The sequence below is a fragment of the Pteropus vampyrus genome, unplaced genomic scaffold (genome assembly GCF_000151845.1).
Source record: "Pteropus vampyrus isolate Shadow unplaced genomic scaffold, Pvam_2.0 Scaffold123, whole genome shotgun sequence".
In the NCBI taxonomy this organism is placed as follows: domain Eukaryota; kingdom Metazoa; phylum Chordata; class Mammalia; order Chiroptera; family Pteropodidae; genus Pteropus; species Pteropus vampyrus.
In genome coordinates, this window is record NW_011888904.1 from 3933045 (window position 1) to 3939310 (window position 6266).

Sequence of the window (6266 nt, forward strand, 5' to 3'; positions counted from 1 at the left end):
AATGGCCAGGCCACTCCAAGGTCCTCTGTCTGCACAGAGCTGGAGAAAGCTGAGCCTAAAAATGGAGACGAGAAAGGTGGGACCTGGTATGTACTCCAAGGACCCAGAAAGACCAGCACACACAATGCTATTGCTAAGGCTGGCTTTGGTATCAGGCCACTGAATAGGTGGGTTGAGCCTTCAGCAGAAAATTCCTTGGGAACAGTTTTCATAGTTGAAATTATGAAATTATGAAAAGCCATGGCATTGTCAAGTTATCTACATAAAAGCCTCAACTTGGACAACTGTGGAAAATGTTATGGAATTAGCCCTAGAGTGTCTTATTAACTACCTTGTAAAGACTTTAATTAAAATTTTTTTAAATAATTAAAGAGTCACAGGAAGGTGCGAGGATATAACAGAGAGAGCCCCTGTACTATTTACCCAGTTTCCCCCAATGGTTGTACGTGTATAATTACAGTACACTATCAAAACCAAGAAATTGACATTTGTACAATGCGTGTATAATTCTGTGCCACAAGACTTACACTCTAAAAATTATAACTGAATAAATGTATATGTCTACATTCACCACTCAGTCAGAATCCTACAAAGATGGCAGCAGCACTCCATGGGAATTTGTGGACTTACTTTCCACCAACGAGGCTAAACTGGGTAGCTTCTGAGAATTTACATAACCCTAAGAAAAATATGCAATGAAGCAATGCAGAGAACATGACTGGAGCCTGCATCAGCAACATGAAACCACAGGGACTCTCAGTCCTCAAGGCATACCTGCTGAAATGAGGAAATGTTCTTGAAACATTTTCACATGGTTTTCTTCATTGTATAGGAACTATCTTAAAACTTCAAAGATGCCAGCCATCTCTGAGAAGAGAGATAGGAAAACTGACTGAAACACCATTCCAGGGTCTTGCTTCTCTCTATTCCGGGCAAGAACTCAAGAGAAATCCTCTGAATCAGCCCCACAAAGTATCACGGAATGTTAGCCTTACAATGGCCCTTAGAGACTTCCTAGTTTGGTCCAATCCTTTTATTTACAGATGAAGAAACTGAGACCTGGGGGCAGGAGAATTGTTCAGTCATACAGTTAGTGGTTGGGCCAAGATTAGAACCTGAGACATACAGCTGTCAAACTGACACACTTCCTACTATCCACATTATCTGCCCTCAAATACATGCTCCTGAATTTTCAATGTGATTTGAAAAAAGAAAATAACATGATCAGATGAGTAATGTTATGTGGAATGAATCTGAGTGGGGCAGAATTTGATAGGAGGAGACCAAAGAAGGCTATTGGAATTTACTGAAGAATATGTATTTTCAACTAAAGTGGCAATAAAATTGGAAGGAAGCAAAAAGATTCATGATATGTTTTGGAAGTAGAGTCAGAATCAGCTGAACTCTGGGTCATCAGTAACAAATTTTTGCATCATCCAGGGAGGCCTAAGAATGCAGACTATAATCAGACCAAACGTAAATAACCTGTATGGGGGTCATACCTGAAAACTGGGCCTCACTGTCACTGTCATTACTAGGACCCACTAACATCTACTTAGTTTGAACAATTCCACTTATCTTGGCCAGCAACACCTACTTGGTTCACACAGATCCAGCTTCCCCCATGTGCTCAGATAGGCTCTTGCCTGGAAAACTGACCCACGAACTATGCAAGATTAGGTTCAACTGCACACTTGGGCTTAGGTACCGATGTTCCTGTCTGTATCAGCATGTCTTATCTGTAAGTTCTTCTACTTGCAGGTTCAAGTGAGCCCAGATTTAGTGGCACATTAAGGACTTCCTATCCCATGTACCCAAAAAGGCAAAGCAACAACAGCCCTGATGCTGGCATAAAGATCAAATGAAACCTGAATTATCTGACCATTCAGTATATGGCCGTTTCATGAATCTATCCCTTCTATCCAAGATCCTCTGGTTCCCTGAAGGAGCTGGAATCCTAAGTAGTTAGCCAATCCTAAATTGTCTAATGTCTGTAGCTCTTTCCTGAGAATGGCTTTCCACACCTTTCACTGTCTCTCACACTCCTGGGCTTGCAACCCAGACACACATGGACACTAAGTACAACTGCTGACCCCAAGACCTGTTGTTATTCTCTGCATGTTTCTCTTAGATTGGATGCTGGACCAGATGAGAATTGATTTTGACACATTACTCCACTCTTAGTTTTTGTCTTCCCACAGGGGAAAGTCGGCCATGTTTGTTTATTTTATCATGGTAGAAAAAAGAGAATGGGCAACTCTCATGTACTGTTTAACTGAAATTTAAATTCATGCAACCATTTTGAAGAGAAATTTGGCAAGATTTTAAAGTTAAAGATGCGCATATCCTGTAATCCTGCGCCTAAGTATGTGTCCAATAGAAATGGATATGTCCACCAAAAAAAGTCATATAAGATTGTTCAGAGCCTCTCTTTGTCTAATAACAAAAACTGTAAATAACCCAAATGTCTAACAAAAAGAAAAAGATAAATTGTGGTATTGAATAGAATATTACCCAGTAATTTAAAGAAAACTAACATACACAACAACATAAATGAATCTCAGAAATATGTTGAGCAAAATAATCCAGACCCAAAAGGTACATGCTGTATGATTTCACTTACAAGAATTTTAAGAAAAGGCAAAAAACAAATCTAAACTAGGTCAAAATAGTGCCTATCTCTGGTGGGATGTGGAGAGTGAAGCTATTGACTGGAAGGGGACATGGGAGAACTTTCTGGGGTGATAGAAATATTTTATATTTCGATCGGGGTGGTGATTATATAGGTGTATATGTATAAGAAAAGTCATCAAATTGTACACTTAAAATATGTGCATTTTACTATATCTAAATGTTATCACTATTAACTGTTTTAAATAAACAAAAGGAGTAAATAAAACCATTCACTTTCTACCACCCAGATATTACTACTATTAAGTGCTTTTTGTAGCCATGTATTTTTTTTATTTACAAATCATGCTATTTTTTAAATCAGTTATTTCCTACTGAACATATTTATCATGTAATTGTTTTTATAAGAAGTGGTCTTCAAATTTTTTAGCAGCAGTAACCTTTCCTGAAACACATTTTTATGTGAACCCTCAATATACAAATACTGCTCTGGTTAAAGCATATTTAGGAAGTCATTCCCTGTCTGCTAATCTCACTCTTTGTTCACCTCCGGCAGCTCCTGAGCCATCTTAATGGTACCCTAGCAGCCTGAAAAATCACTGCCTTGGTTTCATTTGTAATGACTGCACTCCGGTTCATAAACAATTCATGGGTTTGGTTTTGTTTTTTAATTCCAATGGTGACAAAAATATCAACACTTGAGTATTCACAGCCTCTTCTCTTTTATGCCACAAAGGAAATTCTCCAGTTCTCTAATGAGAATTGATCCCATCCACTCACCCCACCCTCAATATGCCTCAAAAAAAAGGTTGTTTTGTCCAATCCAGTATGAGAGCTTTTAAGGTAGATACGTGCATGAAGCCAAAAAGACTTGTGAGATCTTATACTGGAAAGGGAGATAATTATCAGTTGGGAAACAGATTTAGGAAAAAAAATGTTGGGAGGAGGAAGATGAAGTTGTGTCCAAAAAGAATATGAAAGAAATTTCAGACAATGAAGTAATAAAGTGAATTGTAAGCAGCTGCAGAGGATGGGGAAAATACTGAAATTTAGAATTTGACATCATGAAGAGCAATTGGAGCAGGAAAGTTCCAAATGATTTTTATAACGGAACAAGTGCCTCGCCCAATGTTATTTTTTTTTTTAAATAATACAGCATTTTTCCTGCTGATTTTAAATGAATTTATAACTTCATTGTATGTAATACAATATATACATGTAACTGTTTCTTGACTTTTGATTCTGTTCCTGTGATCTGCCTATTTCTGAACTAGTCCTACACAGAACAAATTATCATAGCTTCACAAGATATTTTAGTAACTTAAAGGGCAAGTCACCCTCCTTTACTTTTAAAAATATTTTTCTTAGATATCTTTGAGTATTTCTAATTCCTTCTAAACTCTGGAGTCATTTTGTCAAATTCACAAAACCTGTCATTAGGATTTGGTTAGAATTTAGAGAATAATTTAGAGGAAATTCACATTTTTATAACTTTGAGTTTTTTAACCCAGAAATATGGTCTGTCTCTCCACTTATTCAAGTCTTCTCTTTATCTCTCAGGAAGTTCTGCTGCTTTCTTCATAAAGTCCTGCATATTTCTTGCTACATTAATTCCTAGGTCTCTGTATTTTTTATTGCAATTGTGAAAGGAATTGTGTTTTCTACTATATTTTCTAGCTGGTCTGTTGGTTTGTTTTGGTTTGTGTTGGTTCGTATATGCATGTGAAACCAACATGCATATATGTATGTCATATTATACATACATACATACGTATGCATATATAATGCATTATATATGATTTGTATGAATGTGTATGGGTACACACACCTACTAACCAGACAGCATACCAAAAATTTATATTAGTTCTAAATTTGTCATTTGATTAGCTTGTATTTTCTAAGTATTTTTTAGGTAACGCTAATTTTGTCTCTTCATTTCCAATATTTATACTTTACTTCTCTCTTTAAAACAATGGTTAAGAACCCTATTAATGATGTTAAATATTTTCAGTAATATTTGGAACCTTTAATGAAATGTTTCTAAGGTTCATCATTAAGTAAATTTATTCTTAATTTCTCATGAATAGGCTTTAGTATGTTAAAAAATCTGGTCTCACCTTACTAAGAGTCAATAATGGGTAGTAAATCATATTAAATACCTTTCTGGCATCATGTTTGTTCCTATTTTAGTCTAATATAACAAATTATATTAATAAATTTCACATTGAACTATTCACAAATTCCTGAAATCTTAAGCCTTACATTACATAATTATGGTATAATATGTTTACCATAGTACAAGAATCAATTTTCTAATGTTCCTACAAAATACCTACATCGATTTTCATAGGTGAGATTGATATAGTTGTGTGTTTGTTAGTTTCTATTTTCTACATCTTCAGTTGTATCTATTGTTATATTTTTAATTTATGCAATCATTTATTCCTTCCTTTTTAATATTTTATATTAAATATGTTTTAGGCAACAAATCTGCTCCCCTTAAATTTTTAAGAGCAATTTTTATTGTCAAGGTATACATTTTCTCTTTGCCCCAAAAGGTGATTTAGAAAAGTGTCTTTTAAAATTCAAATTTATTTATTTATTTTTTTTGGTTTAATCAGTTTCAAATTTTTATGGTATTGTAGTCAGAGACTGTGGACTACAGATTTTTTTTAATTAAATTTATTGGGGCAACATTGGTTAATAAAAATATATAGGTTTCAAGTGTGCAATTCAACGATATGTCATATGTATACTGCATTGTATGTTCACCACCCAAAGTTAAATATTCTTCTGTCACGATGTATTTGACCCCCTTTAACCTTATCTACCTCCTCCCTCCGCTCTTTCATCTGGTAACCACTAAACTGTTGTCTGTGTCCATGGGTCTCTGTTTTGTTCGTTTGTTACTTTCAGTTTCAAATCCCACAAATAAGTGAATTCATATGGTTCTCAACTTTTTCTGACTTATTTCGCTTAACATGGTAATCTCAAGATCCATCCATGTTGTCACAAATGGCAGTATTTCATTTATTCTAATGGCTGAGTAATATTCCATTGTATATATGTACCACATCTTCTTTATCCAATTATCTGCGGAAGGGCATTTTGGTTGTTTCATGTCTTGGCCACCATGAATAATGCTACAATGAACACTAGGGTAAATATATCTTTACAGATGAATGTTTTCAAATTTGGGGGGTAGCCAGAAGAGGGATTGCTGGGTCACATGGTAATTCTATTAATTTTTTGAAGACCGTCCCATACTGTTTTCCATAGTGGCTACACCAATTTGCAGTCCCACCAGCAGTGTATGAGTTCCTTTTTCCCCACAACTTCTCCAACATTTGTTGTTACTTGTCATGTTGATAACAGCCATTTAAATAGGTGAGAGATGGTATCTTATTGTGGTTTTGTTTTGCATTTCCCTACTAGCTAGTGAAGTTGAACATCTTTTCATGTCTGTTGGCCATTCGTATGTCTTCTTAGAAGAAGTGTCTGTTCAGGTCTTCTGCACAATTTTTAATTGTGCCGTTTATTTTTTTTGTTGTTGTTAAGCTGTATGAGTTCTTTGTATATTTTAGATATTAGCCTCTTATCAGAGGCATTGTTTGCAAATATCTTCTCCAATTCAG